This window comes from Scyliorhinus torazame, chromosome 24 (assembly GCF_047496885.1).
Source record: "Scyliorhinus torazame isolate Kashiwa2021f chromosome 24, sScyTor2.1, whole genome shotgun sequence".
Taxonomy (NCBI): domain Eukaryota; kingdom Metazoa; phylum Chordata; class Chondrichthyes; order Carcharhiniformes; family Scyliorhinidae; genus Scyliorhinus; species Scyliorhinus torazame.
The window spans coordinates 8,128,222-8,142,227 of record NC_092730.1 but is presented as its reverse complement, the minus strand read 5'-3'; positions in this window follow the sequence as shown (position 1 = coordinate 8,142,227).

The following is a 14,006-nucleotide window of genomic DNA, read 5'->3' as shown; positions in this document are numbered from 1 at the left end:
GCATCTTTCAATGTCTGTAGATGTCTGTTATGCTCCTCCTCGTCTGAGCAGATCCTGTGTATACGGAGCGCTTGTCCATAGGGGATGGCTTCTTTAATGTGTTTAGGGTGGAAGCTGGAGAAGTGGAGCATCGTGAGGTTATCCGTGGGTTTGCGGTAAAGCGAAGTGCTGAGGTGACCGTCCTTGATGGAGACGAGTGTGTCCAAGTATGCAACTGATTTGGGGGAGTAGTCCATGGTGAGTCTGATGGTTGGATGGAACTTATTAATGTCATCGTGTAGTTGTTTCAGTGATTCTTCGCCGTGGGTCCAAAGGAAAAAAATGTCATCGATATATCTGGTGTATAACGTCGGTTGAAGGTCCTGTGCGGTGAGTAGGTCCTGTTCAAACTTGTGCATGAAGATGTTGGCGTATTGGGGTGCAAATTTGGTCCCCATGGCTGTTCCATGCGTCTGGATGAAGAACTTGTTGTCGAAGGTGAAGACGTTGTGATCCAGAATGAAGCGGATGAGTTGCAGAATTGCGTCTGGAGATTGGCAGTTGTCGGTGTTGAGCACTGAGGCTGCTGCAGCAATGCCGTCTGTTGCTAACTTGGCCTTAGTTTAATTGCTCTGTTTTATTACCTTTGCTCTTGAGTCGCCAGGTATCTTTATGATACCGCCACGTGGTTCAAGTCCGAGTAATGATCAATAATCCAATACACCGCTTAGTAAGATTTAAATCAAAGCACATTTATTATACACAGTAATCACTACTCATGCATAAATTCTACGTCTAAGCTACTTCTACGACTAACAGGCCTATACTTAACTTGGAACTGGCCCACCAGGTCAGGGAAATGAATGGCCTTTCGTTCGGGTTCTGAGCCTGCGGGATTCGAAGTTGGTACAGGTTGGTAGCTAGGAGCGCCTATCTCGTAGCGAGCGTTGAAGTAAGACTTACTGTTTTAAGCGGCTGTTGAAGAGCAGAGTGCTGGTGGAGGGCAGTTGAAGAGAAGAGAGCGACTTGAACTTGGGCTCAATTCTTATAGTTCCCAGGGGCTTCCCGCCTTTCGGGGCGGACCCTGTACCTGGTCCCAAGTGATTGGACTTTGTCCCAATCACTTGGTTCGATTTTCTCCAATGCTGGAGCGGTTCCCTGATCGATGGGCGGTCTTGAGGTGGTCGTTCACCTCCCTTTGTGTCGCCTTCTGCTGGCGCCCAAGAGTCTGGTTTGGCTTTGTGTGTCTAAATGTTGCTCATTGTTCCCGGGGATTGCTCATTAGTATGCAGATGGCTGGTGTTTTGTTATGCTGATGGTTACTGGTATCGATCTTGTCTGGCCTTCCCAGAGGTGAATACACAGTCAACCTGCAGCTGCTCGTTTTTGTCCTGTTGGCTGATTTTCCCATTAGCCTTTGCCGTTCGCCATTTTGAATCGGGAGTTAGCCATTTTAAGTGGCTACACGTCGTCATGGGGGATGCTGGTATAGAGTGCTGAGACGTCCATTGTGACGAGGAATGTTCCTGGTTCAACTGGTCCATGGGTGCTTTTGTATATCAGAGAGTGACACTCGGGAGCACCGAGGGTTAAAAACAACGAGCTTTATTTACAGGTGTGTGTTCACTTAGGTGGCTGCTTCATCTCAGCCTCTTTCCCCGCGCGAGTGACTGCTGACATCATTTCTGGTGAATACAGCAATACATAACAGAGCAGAGCTTTGTGAAGCTCAGAGGAATAAATATAAATACATAACAAGACCCCGTCTGCAACCTCAACCTTCAGCGATTTGACACCTTCCCGATCTTCCTGTGGTCGCTCATCCCCTGTGACCCACACAGATCCTGACTACACTACCTTCTATAGTTCACACAGTGCCAGTTATCTGAGCTGGAGTCAGATTTAATAACGGGGTTTCTACATCAGTGGGGTGGTGTCACTCTCACCCTTCCTCCTGGGGCTGCTGTAACTGCTCAGATGTCTCCTTGTTCAGCAACAGATGGAAGAAGTACTCCATGACCAGAAGATCCTGCTAGTCTATAATTACCTGTGGATTATGGGATTGACTCACTCACCTGCCTCGATTCAGCTTTACCGTAACAAAGCCATTTGGCAAAGTGTTCACAGTTTGCTGCTGTTACGTTATACTTCTGTCTGTTTCCAACTTGCGCTTCGGCATTTTGTAGTATCTGGCGAACAGGTAACCTGTTCCTGATCTGATCAGCCGTGTTGTTGACACGGTATTTACTGGATCCAGCTACTGCAGAGAGACGCTCTTTTTTAACCACAGCAAATATTGTAGAACTGGACATTACATTGCTCGATGTTTCACCAGATCCTCCATCTAGAAAATGTATTAAAGCAGCAGTTTATTGAGACTGTTTTGATATATTAATGGAACCGTTTATTGAGTTTAAAAACATTCTGCAACAACTCATCAGGTCTGACAGCATCTGTGGGGAGAGAAAACCAAGCGAACACACACAGAAAATAGAAGCAGGAGGAAGCCATTCAGCCCTTCGAGCCTGCTCTGCCTTAATCGAACGTTTCAAGTCCGTTTGACTTCGCCAGAGATAAAGACAGAGAAATGTGTTGGATTATTTACTGTACAAGAGAGGGTGGAGCAGAGTAGAATATCAGTGATTGGTGGAAGAGGTTGAAACAAAGATGTGTGGTCACGAGACAGATGAAGCATTAATGCCAGAGGAAGGTGCTAGGAGTTGCCAAAATGTAAGATATCAGAATGTGTTGACGGGAGCATAAAGGTCAGTGCCCAGTGAAAGCAAAACTGAGGAACACGTGACAAATGGCCCCAGTAAAGTGGAGGCGATTTGCATTGCGGCAAAAATTGTTTGGGATATTAAAGAAAATGTCAAGATGGAGGAGAAAGTTCCTAGTCTAAAGTTGTTGAGCCCAGGGGCTGTAAGGTGCCTAATTGGAAGATGAGGTGCTGCTCCTCCAGTTTGCGTTGGCTTCACTGGAGCATTGCAGCAGGCCGAGGAGAGACACGCGGACAATGGGAGCAGCGAATCCAGTGTACCAAATGGAGGGAGGTGCAAACAAAGTATTGCTTCACCTCAAAGGAGTGTTTGGGGCCTTGAACAGTGAGGAGTACGGATGTAAAGAAGTGTTGCTCTTTCTAGCTTTAGTCTATTTGCTCTGTTTAGGTCACCTTTGCTCATGAGTCGCCAGGTATCTTTATGATACCGCCACGTGGTTCAAGTTCAGGTTATGATTAATAATACAGCACACCGCTTAGTAAGGATTAAAACAACGGTCATTTATTGTATACAACAAGCAATATTAATACCCTAATACTACTTTCTATATAACAAACCTATCACTACTGGCCAATACTTAACTTAGGAAGAGCCCACCAGGTCAGGGAAACGAATGGCTTGTCCAATCAAATCTGGCCCGCGGGATTCAAAAGGGCTGCTACAGGTCGGTGGCTAGGTGTCTCTACCGGATAGCGATCGCTGGATTCAAACTTACTGCTGCCGGTGGCTGGTCTTCCGAAGGTCTCGAGCAGGCGAAGATGAGAGAGAGAGAGATCTGAACTTGGACCTTTACTTTTATAGGGCCCAGGGGCTTCCCGCCTCCCGGGGCGGGCCTTGACCCTGAGTCCCAAGTGATTGGATTCTGTCCCCAGTCTCTGGGGTCGATGTGTCCAATGGTGAGGCGATTCCCCGATCGGGGGGTGGTCGCTCACCTGTCTTTGTTTCGGCCACTGCAGGCGCCGACAGGTCTGGCCCGATATTCAATTGCTAATATGTTGCAATTGTTCCCGGGGATAGCCGATTTAACTGGATGTCTGAGTTGATTAGGTGTAAACAGTCCTGAATGAAACTGCGGATACCTGTGTTGATGGGCTGTTGATTGCCCTGAGTATCGATCTGGGCTACGTTCCCAGAGGTGAATATGCAAACCTGTCTGCAGCTGCCTGCTTGTGTCTTCTTGGCTGCTTTTCCCAGCAGTCTTTCGGGTTAGCCATTTTAAACTGGGTTTTGGCCAGATTAATCGGAACGCAGCCATTTTACATGGCTACAGAAGAAGGTGTTGCACCTTCTGAGATTGCATCGAAAGTGCTGTGGGAAGGGGCTGGGGTGTTGGGGGTGATGTAGAAGTGGACCAAGGTGCAACGAAGGGAGTGGTTTCTGCAGAATGCTGACGAGGGGGTGAGGGGAAGATGTGTTTGGTGGTGGCACCATGCTGGAGTTGGCAGAAATGACGGAGGATGATCCTTTGAATGTGGAGTTTGTTGGAGTAGAAAGTGAGGAAAAGGGGGACCCTATCATGGGACCCTATCATCTGTCAACCACTGTGGTGTGGGGGGTATCTCAGTTTAAAAAGAGGTAGACATGTTAGAAGCTCCATTTTCAAAGGTGGCATCATCAGAACAGGTGCGACGGAGGCAGAGGAACTGGGAGAAAGGGACAGAGTCCTTACAGGAAGCAGGATGTGAGGAGCTGTAATTGAGGGAGTGTGATGAACGGTTACTGCCTTATCATCATGTAAGGTGATGTCCCCTTTAAGACCAGGCTTGGAACCCTGGGGGCCCCGCCCATCTGGGAGCCATACATAAAGGCCTGCCTCATGGTCTGTATAAGCAGTCAGCTCTCGTCCAAATCTGTAGCATAGTTATTAGCCTAATAAAGCCTTCTTTACAGTTTAATCCCAAAGCATCATTATTGAGGGTACCTCAATTTATTAGGCTAAACTAGATTCAGGATGGACGCAGGCCTAAAACCAGAGAAGCTCAATCTAGAAGCACGAACGCCGGAGGCAAAGGAAATTTTTAAATACTGGCTGCGGTGCTTCGAGGCCTACCTGGACTCCGCAGAGACTCCCATCCTGGGGCCACGCAAGCTGCGTCTACTCCACGCCCGGGTGAGTCACAGAATCTCCGCCACGCTCGAAAAGGCGACGATTTATGAGGAAGCGATTGAGTTGCTCCGCAAGCGGTTTGTCAAACCCGTCAATGAGGTGCACGCCCGGCATCTGCTCTCTACCTGCCGGCAGCGCTCGGGGGAATCGCTCGACGAGTTTGTTGAGAAACTCACCGCGCTGGCCAGGGACTGTGACCATCAGGATGTGACGGGAAGTCCATATGAACCTGCACATCAGAGATTCTTTCGTGTCCGGCATCCGCTCAACCTACATCCGGCAGCGACTGCTCGAAAACGGGGCAAAAGACCTCCAGGAGACGCTAACGCTCGCCTCCTCGCTGGAGGTGGCCCGACATAACGTGGGTACGTACCCCGCGGACTCTGCCAGCCCCCCCCCGGACTTCCTCAGACTCGCCCGTATTACAGGCCTGCGCCACGCGGCGACCCGCTCACCATGGGGGCACACCTTGCTACTTCTGCGGGCAGGGCCAGCACCCACGCCCATGCTGCCCAGCCCGCTCCGCGATCTGCAGCGACTGCGGGAAGAAAGGGCACTTTGCGAGGGTCTGCCTGGCCAGACCCAGGGGCCAGAAAAACAAAGAACAGCCGGCCCGAAAATCAGGCTCCCAGGCCCGCAGGCCTCGCAATGCTGCTGCGCACTGACCCGACACGTCCTCTTCTGACGCGTCATCAGCCTCGTGCGAATCATGGGAGCGGCCATCTGGTCGGCGGCCATCTTCTCGACCCGACACGTGTGACCAACGGCAGCGGCCATTTTACGACTCCAACTACCCACGACTGGGTGTGATCACCCTCGATCAAACTCGGCCGAAACACCTGCAGAACTCCATGATGCAGGTCCAGGTCAACGGGCACGACACTGCATGCCTCTTCGACTCCGGGAGCACGGAGAGCTTTATCCACCCTGAAACGGTAAGGCGCTGCTCCCTACGCACCCATCCCACATCCCAAACCATAGCCCTCGCATCTGGGTCCCACTCGGTACAAATCACGGGGTACTGTATTGCGGATCTCTCGATCCAGGGTGCCAAATACACCCGTTTCAAATTTTATATCCTCCCTCACCTCTGTGCCCCCCTGCTGCTCGGACTGGAATTCCAGTGCAGCCACCGAAGCCTGACACTGAAGTTCGGCGGACCCTTGCCCCCCCTCACGGTGTGCTGCCTTGCGACACTGAAAGTCGCACCCCCCTCGCTATTCGCTAACCTCACTCCCGACTGTAAGCCCGTCGCCACCAGGAGCCGGCGCTACAGTGCCCAAGATATGGCTTTTATCAAGTCAGAGGTCCAGCGTTTACTGGGAGAGGGGGTCATCGAGGATAGCAACAGCCCTTGGAGAGCGCAAGTGGTGGTAGTCCGGTCCGGGGAGAAGAAACGGATGGTCGTGGATTATAGCCAGACCATAAACCGATTCACCCAACTTGATGCGTACCCCCTTCCTCGCATCGCGGAAATGGTAAATCGGATCGCCCAATACCAAGTCTTTTCCACGGTCGACCTCAAATCTGCCTACCACCAGCTCCCCATCCGACCAAAAGACCGCCTCTATACTGCCTTCGAAGCAGCCGGCCGGCTCTTCCACTTCCTCAGTGTCCCCTTTGGTGTCACAAATGGGGTCTCCGTCTTTCAAAGGGCGATGGACCAAATGGTGGACCAGTACGGTTTGCGGGCTACATACCTGTACTTGGACAATGTCACCATCTGCGGCCATGATCAGCAGGACCATGACGCTAACCTCAAAAAGTTCCTCCAGACCGCCCGAGCCCTTAACCTGACCTATAACGAGGGTAAATGCGTTTTCCACACCACCCGGCTGGCCATCCTCGGCTATGTCGTGGAAGACGGGGTCCTAGGTCCCGACCCCGACCGCATGCGCCCCCTTAAGGAACTCCCTCTCCCCCGCAGCCTCAAGGCCCTCAAACGGTGCTTGGGGCTTTTCTCCTATTACGCCCAGTGGGTCCCCAAGTATGCGGACAAAGCCCGCCCACTCCTAAAGACCACCACTTTTCCCCTCTCGGCTGAGGCTCAATTGGCCTTCAACCGCATCAAGGCCGACATCATCAAGGCCGCCATGCACGCGGTGGACGAAACCATCCCTTTCCAGGTAGAGAGCGATGCATCAGACATCGCCCTGGCTGCTACCCTCAATCAAGGAGGCAGACCAGTAGCGTTCTTCTCCCGAACCCTCACCGCCTCCGAGATTTGACACTCTGCAGTCGAAAAGGAGGCACATGCCATTGTGGAGGCTGTGCGGTGCTGGAGACACTACCTCGCCGGTAGGAGGTTTACCCTCGTCACCGACATGTTCGATAACACGCAACGGGGCAAAATAAAAAACGATAAAATTTTGAGGTGGAGGATCGAACTCTCCACCTACTCGTACGATATCAAGTATCGTCCAGGGGAGCTCAACGAGCCACCAGATGCCCTGTCCCGCGGCACATGCGCCAACGCGCAGGAGGACTGCCTGCAAGTCATCCACAATGACCTCTGCCACCCGGGGGTTACCCGGCTCGTCCATTTCATTAAGTCCCGCAACCTACCTTACTCAACCAAGGAGGTCAAGGCCATGGTCAGGGCCTGCCAGGTCTGTGCGGAGTGCAAACCGCACTTCTATCGGCCAGACAAGGTTCGGCTCGTGAAGGCCTCGGGCCCCTTTGAGCGACTGAGCGTGGACTTCAAGGGGCCCCTCCCGTCCACCAACCGTTATGCCTATTTCCTCACCGTGATCGATGAGTTCTCCCGTTTCCCATTCGCCATTCTCTGCACCGACATGACCTCAGCCACGGTGATTAAGGCACTGCACAGCATCTTCACCCTGTTCGGTTTCCCTGCTTATATCCACAGCGACCGGGGTACATCGTTCATGAGCGATGAACTGCGTCAGTATCTGCTCAGCAAAGGCATCGCCTCGAGCAGAGCGACCAGCTATAACCCACGGGGAAACGGGCAGATGGAGAGGGAGAACGCGACCGTGTGGAAGGCTGTCCTTCTGGCCCTGCGGTCGAGAAATCTCCCAACCACCCGCTGGCAGGAGGTCCTACCCGATGCCCTACACTCCATTAGGTCACTCCTCTGCACGGCCACAAATGAGACCCCTCATGAGCGATTGTTTCTCTTCCCCAGGAAGTCTACCTCCGGGGTCTCGCTTCCACCTTGGCTGACGGCTCCGGGACCTGTTCTTCTCCGGAGGCACGCGAGGAGCCATAAAACGGACCCCCTAGTTGAAAAGGTCCGACTGCTCCATGCCAACCCCAGTTACGCCTACGTGGAGTACTCCGACGGCAGGCAAGATACGGTTTCCCTCCGGGATCTGGCGCCCGCTGGATCCTCCACCACAGACGCCCCTTCCCGCGCCGCTCCCCTGCAGGACCCGTCGCCCCATACAACACCCCCTTCCGGCCCTACCACCCGTTGGTGAGCTCCTACCGTGCGCCCCCCCCCTTTACACACCCCGCCGGCGCCGGCTCCGCTACCCCCGGCCCTGCCTAGTTCCTCTGCCCCGACCCGGACCGAAGCTCCGACCGCTGTGCTCCCGGATGTGCCCTCAACCGGGACATCTGTGCCCGCCGCACCATCGCCCGAACTGAGGAGATCGAGGAGGACGATCCGGCCGCCGAGACGGATGGACCTATGATGGCACTTCACCCCCGCCGGACTCCTTTTTAAACAGGGGGCGAATGTGATGAACGGTTACTGCCTTATCATCATGTAAGGTGATGTCCCCTTTAAGACCAGGCTTGGAACCCTGGGGACTCCACCTCTGGCTCCGCCCATCTGGGAGCCATACATAAAGGCCTGCCTCATGGTCTGTATAGCAGTCAGCTCTCGTCCAAATCTGTAGCATAGTTATTAGCCTAATAAAGCCTTCTTTACAGTTTAATCTCTAAGCATCATTATTGAGGGTACCTCAGGGAGACTAGGAGTTTCTTGGGCACATTGACATTGGGGGTGACAAGGTTTCGGAGGTGCTGGCAGGCTTAAAAGTGGACAAATCTTCAGGTCCGAATGAATTGTGTCCCAGGATGCTGTGGGGTGCGAGGGAGGAGATTGCAGGGGATCTGACCCCAAATCTTTAATTCCTCCCTGGCCACCGGGGAGGTGCCAGAGAACTGGAGAACAACTAATGTGGTCCCAGGGTAACTTGATAAGGTGGATTCAAATTGGCTGAGCTGTAGGAGACAAGAACGGTGATGACAGACGTCTGCTTTAGTGACTGGAAGTCAGTGTCCAGTGTCGGACCACAGGGATCTGTGCTGGGCCCCCTATTATTCATCATTTATATAAACAACATAGATGACTATGTGTGGGGGGGGGGGGGGGGGGGGGGTGTGATCAGTAAGTTTGCGGATGACACAAAGATTGGCCGGGTGGTTAACAGTGAGGCTGAGAGTCCCGGGCTACAGGAAGATACAGAGGGGATGGTCAAATGGGCAGAAAAGTGGCAGATGGAATTTAACCCTGAAAAGTCCGAGCTGATACATTTTGGAAGCAGCAGTTTAACAAGGAAATATTCAATGAACGGCCTGACACTGGGACGTTCCGAGGAACAGAGGGAGCTTGGCGTGTTTGTCCATAAATCTCTGAAGGCAGAAGGGCAGGTTAATAGGGAGGTGAAAAAGGCTCATGGGACACTTGCCTTTATCAATCGGGGCATAGATTACAAAAGCAGGGAGGTCCTGTTGGAGTTGTATAGAACTTTGGTGAGGCCACAGCGGGAGCACTGTGTGCAATTCTGGTCGCCACATTACAGTAAGGATGTGATTGCACTGGAGGGGGTGCAGAGGAGATTCACCAGGATGTTGCCTGGGATGGAACATTTCAGTTATAAAGAGAGATTGGATAGGCTCGGGTTATTTTCTCTGGAGCAGAGAAGACTGAGGGACGACCTGATCGAGGTGGACAAGATTATGAGGGGCATGGACAGGGTGGATAGGGAGCAGCTGTTCCCCTTAGTTGAAGGGTCACAAGTTCAAGGTTAGGGGCAGGAGGTTCATGGGGGATTTGAGGAAAAACATTTTTACCCAGAGGGTGGTGATGGTCTGGAACACGCTGCCTGGGAGGGTGGTGATGGTCTGGAACACGCTGCCTGGGAGGGTGATAGAGGCGGGTTGCCTCACATCCTTTAAAAAGTACTTGGGTGAGCACTTGGCATGTCTTAACATTCGAGGGTCTGGGCCAAGGGCTGGCCAATGGGAGTAGGATTAGGTAGAGAGGTCAGGGCCTTTCATGTGTCGGTGCAGACTCAATGGGCCGCTTCTGTGCTGTATTATTCTGGGATTCATTTGGAAAAAAAATTACAGTACCCAATTCATTTTTTCCAATTAAGGGGCAATTTAGCGTGGCCAATCCACCTACCCTGCACATCTTTTTGGGTTGTGGGGGCAAAACCCACACAAACACGGGGAGAATATGCAAACTCCACAGAGACAGTGACCCGGAGCCAGGATTAAACCTGGGACCTCGGTGCCGTGAGGCAGCAGTGCTAACCACTGTGCCACCGTGTTGCCCTAATTCTGTGATTCATAAAGCATATTAATAATTGTACATAATAGCAATCCAGTCTAAATTGGCAATAGAAACTTTTATCCGACTTCCACACACTAACTAACTTCTGCTTTTCAACAGGCATCTTAATGAAGCAAAGTTAAGTGCAAACAACACCCAGCTTTGCATTATGCTCATTTGTTTTAAATATCTTTTCCGTTGATCTCCCACTATTGCAGAAACTCTGTTTAACCGTGGGCAATTCCTAGGTCGTTGTCTAAAAATAGTTCCTCCTCTTGCTGGAGGGAAACGAAACTTTATCTGTTTATGGGAAAACGAAACTTACAGCAATTAACCTCTTCCATTACTTATTGCAAACCAAGTCCTGGAAATTTCACAATGTGCTGAATATATAAATGACAAAGGACCCGGGTGTTTAACTCTATAAATATCATTGTTAATGCAATATCCCAGAGCCCATTCACTTATTAAAACAGAAATAGATGGAGTAAATGGGAACACACATTTCAATTTAATTTCCTGCCTTGATTTAGCTTTGGGATTTTGAGACTCCAGGATCTATTTCAGTTTCAGTATGAGTTTAGGGTAAGAGGGAGGAGGTTTAGAGGAGATATGCCTCCCCCTGAGGGGGGTGAGGGTTTGGAACTCACTGTGTGAAAGGGTGATAGACGCAGAAACACTCATTACATTTCACAAATACCAGGTCCAGGAGCTGGAGGTGAGAATCGGCTGGATTGCTCCGTGATGCCCAGCACAGAGACGCTGGGCTGAATGTCCTCGTTTCCTGCTGTAAATCTCTGATTCTATGTTTCACCCTGGACTCTCGGGTCATTGACCTTCCTGTGGGAACACTTTCCACGTCTCCATCTTCAATTTCATCCACCATCGTTCTGTTCACTCACCCACCTTTTTCTAATTCATTCTGTCCTTCCTGGACTGTCCCTTCTGATCCCACTCTCCCTCCCAGTCACTTCCTCACAGTGTTCCACATCAATATGAGGTGTCATTGTTCCTAATGGGGAGAAGCTGGAAAGCAGGGGGGGGGGAGTGGCGAGGGGGAGATGGAGAGGGGGAGGGGGAAGAGTGCCGAGGGGGTGGGGGGAGATGGGGTGGGGGGAGATGGAGAGGGGGAGGGGGACAAGTGCCGAGGTGGAGTGGGGAGATGGAGAGGGGAGGGGGAAGAGTGTTGAGGGGGAGTGGGGAGGGGGAGATGGAGAGGGGGAGGGGGAAGAGTGCCGAGGGGGTGTGGGGAGATGAGGGGGAGATGGAGAGGGGGAAGAGTGTCGAGGGGGAGGGGGAGATGGAGAGGGGGAAGAGTGCCAAGGGGGTGTGGGGAGATGAGGGGGAGATGGAGAGGGGGAGTGGGGAGGGGGAGTAGGGGGAGGGGGACGAGTGCCGAGGTGGAGTGGGGAGATGGAGAGGGGGAGGGGAAGATGGAGAGGGAGGGTAGGGGGAGATAGCGAGGGGGAGGGGAGGGGGCATAGAAGAGCGGGGGAGGGGAGGGGACAGGGGAGAGAGAAGGAGCTGTGATGGGCTATGCACCAGTTGCTACAGCTTAATCCATTACATCCCATGCCACAGGGTGCCCCAACTAAACAGAGAAGCGGTAGGCCGAGTGGTCACGTGACAACGTGATGACACAGCGACAAAAAGAGGTTACAGACGGCAGCACAGAGGGTATCCCCAGGACATTGGGAAGAGCACAAATGTTGTGTAGAGCTGCTGACTTCAGGAATAAACTACCTTCGTTGGAAGTCCTTGTTGTCAGTGATTCAGCGAACCCACAACATTCTACAGGCCTTAACCTCTCCTCATAATACAGCCCTCTAAACTCCAGTATCAATCTAGTGAACGTTCACTGCCTCTCTCTCTAAGGCAGGTCCATTAGCGAAGCAAGTCCAAACTGCACATCAGGTGTGATCTCACCAAAGCCCAGCTTAATTGTTGGCCATTGAAACAATGAGAGTGGAATACAAAGGAGTGGACTTTACATTACACATGATCCAGAGATGTGTTCAGATCCCCCTTCGGGGTAACTGCCTTCAGTTTTGGGCACTGCAATTCAGGAAGGATATATTGACCGTCGAGGGGCGAGTGCTAAGTCACCAGAATTACACCAGTGCCCAAAAGGATTAATGCACAAGAACAAGTTGCACAGACTGACCTTGTATTTCCTCGAATATCGGAGATTGAGGCGATTAAGTCATTAGTTCTATTGTTAATCTGCACCTTAACCACTACAACCCAAAGATCTGTAAATAAATGCACTTTCAAATAGCTGTACTGACATCTAATGTCAAAACTATTTTCTTTCCAACCAAATCCTCTCCCTGATCCTGGAGATTTGATTGAAATATCCCATCATGCATTTAAAGACTGGACCATCTATGTCGGAGATGGATATGGCACTGACTTTATTTCAGGTAAGGGGGATTAAACTTTTCTACTTAGATTCAATGATCTTTTCTATTGACAGAATAAAAGTATGAACCTGAAGTCTGCCCATTATCCATTATTTCCAATGGAGACTGCCGATGTAAACGTCACGCTGCAATTACAACATTTCACCAGTGGAGGTGGTGCAGTGTCACCACTGGAAGGAGGGTGTGACACCGTTCTGAGACCAGGAGCTAGATTCTCCGTCCTGCCGTGCCACATTTCTGTTTCACCCCGCCGACGGGAGATGGATATGTCACTGACTTTATTTCAGGTAAGGGGGATTAAACTTTTCTACTTAGATTCAATGATCTTTTCTATTGACAGAATAAAAGTATGAACCTGAAGTCTGCCCATTATCCATTATTTCCAATGGAGACTGCCGATGTAAACGTCACGCTGCAATTACAACATTTCACCAGTGGAGGTGGTGCAGTGTCACCACTGGAAGGAGGGTGTGACACCGTTCTGAGACCAGGAGCTAGATTCTCCGTCCTGCCGTGCCACATTTCTGTTTCACCCCGCCGACGGGAGATGGATATGTCACTGACTTTATTTCAGGTAAGGGGGATTAAACTTTTCTACTTAGATTCAATGATCTTTTCTATTGACAGAATAAAAGTATGAACCTGGGGCGGGATTCTCCGCAATCGGCGCGATGTCCGCTGACCGGCGCCAGAAACGTCGCGAATCAGATCGGCATCGCGCTGCCCCAAAGGTGAGGAATCCTCTGCCCCTTGAGCGGCCGAGCCCTAACCTTGAGGGGCTAGGCCCACGCCGGACTGATTTCCGCCCCGCCAGCTGGCGGGAAAGGCCTTTGGTGCCCCGCCAGCTGACGCAGAAATGACATTGCCGGGCGGCGCATGCGCGGGAGTGAACCAATTGGTTGGGGTCTGTTTCTCTTGGGTTTGAGGAATTACTGTGTTAGGAGTTTTAAAAAATAAATTTAGAGTCCCCAATGCATTTTTTTCCAACTAAGGGGCAATTTAGCGTGGCCAATCCACCTACCCGGCACATCTTTGGGTTGTGGGGGCGAAACCCACGCAGACACGGGGAGAATGTGCAAACTCCACACGGACAGTGACCCAGAGCCGGGATCGAACCTGGGGCCTCGGCGACGTGAGGCAGCAGTGCTAACCACTGTGCCACCATGCTGCCCCTGTGTTAGGAGTTT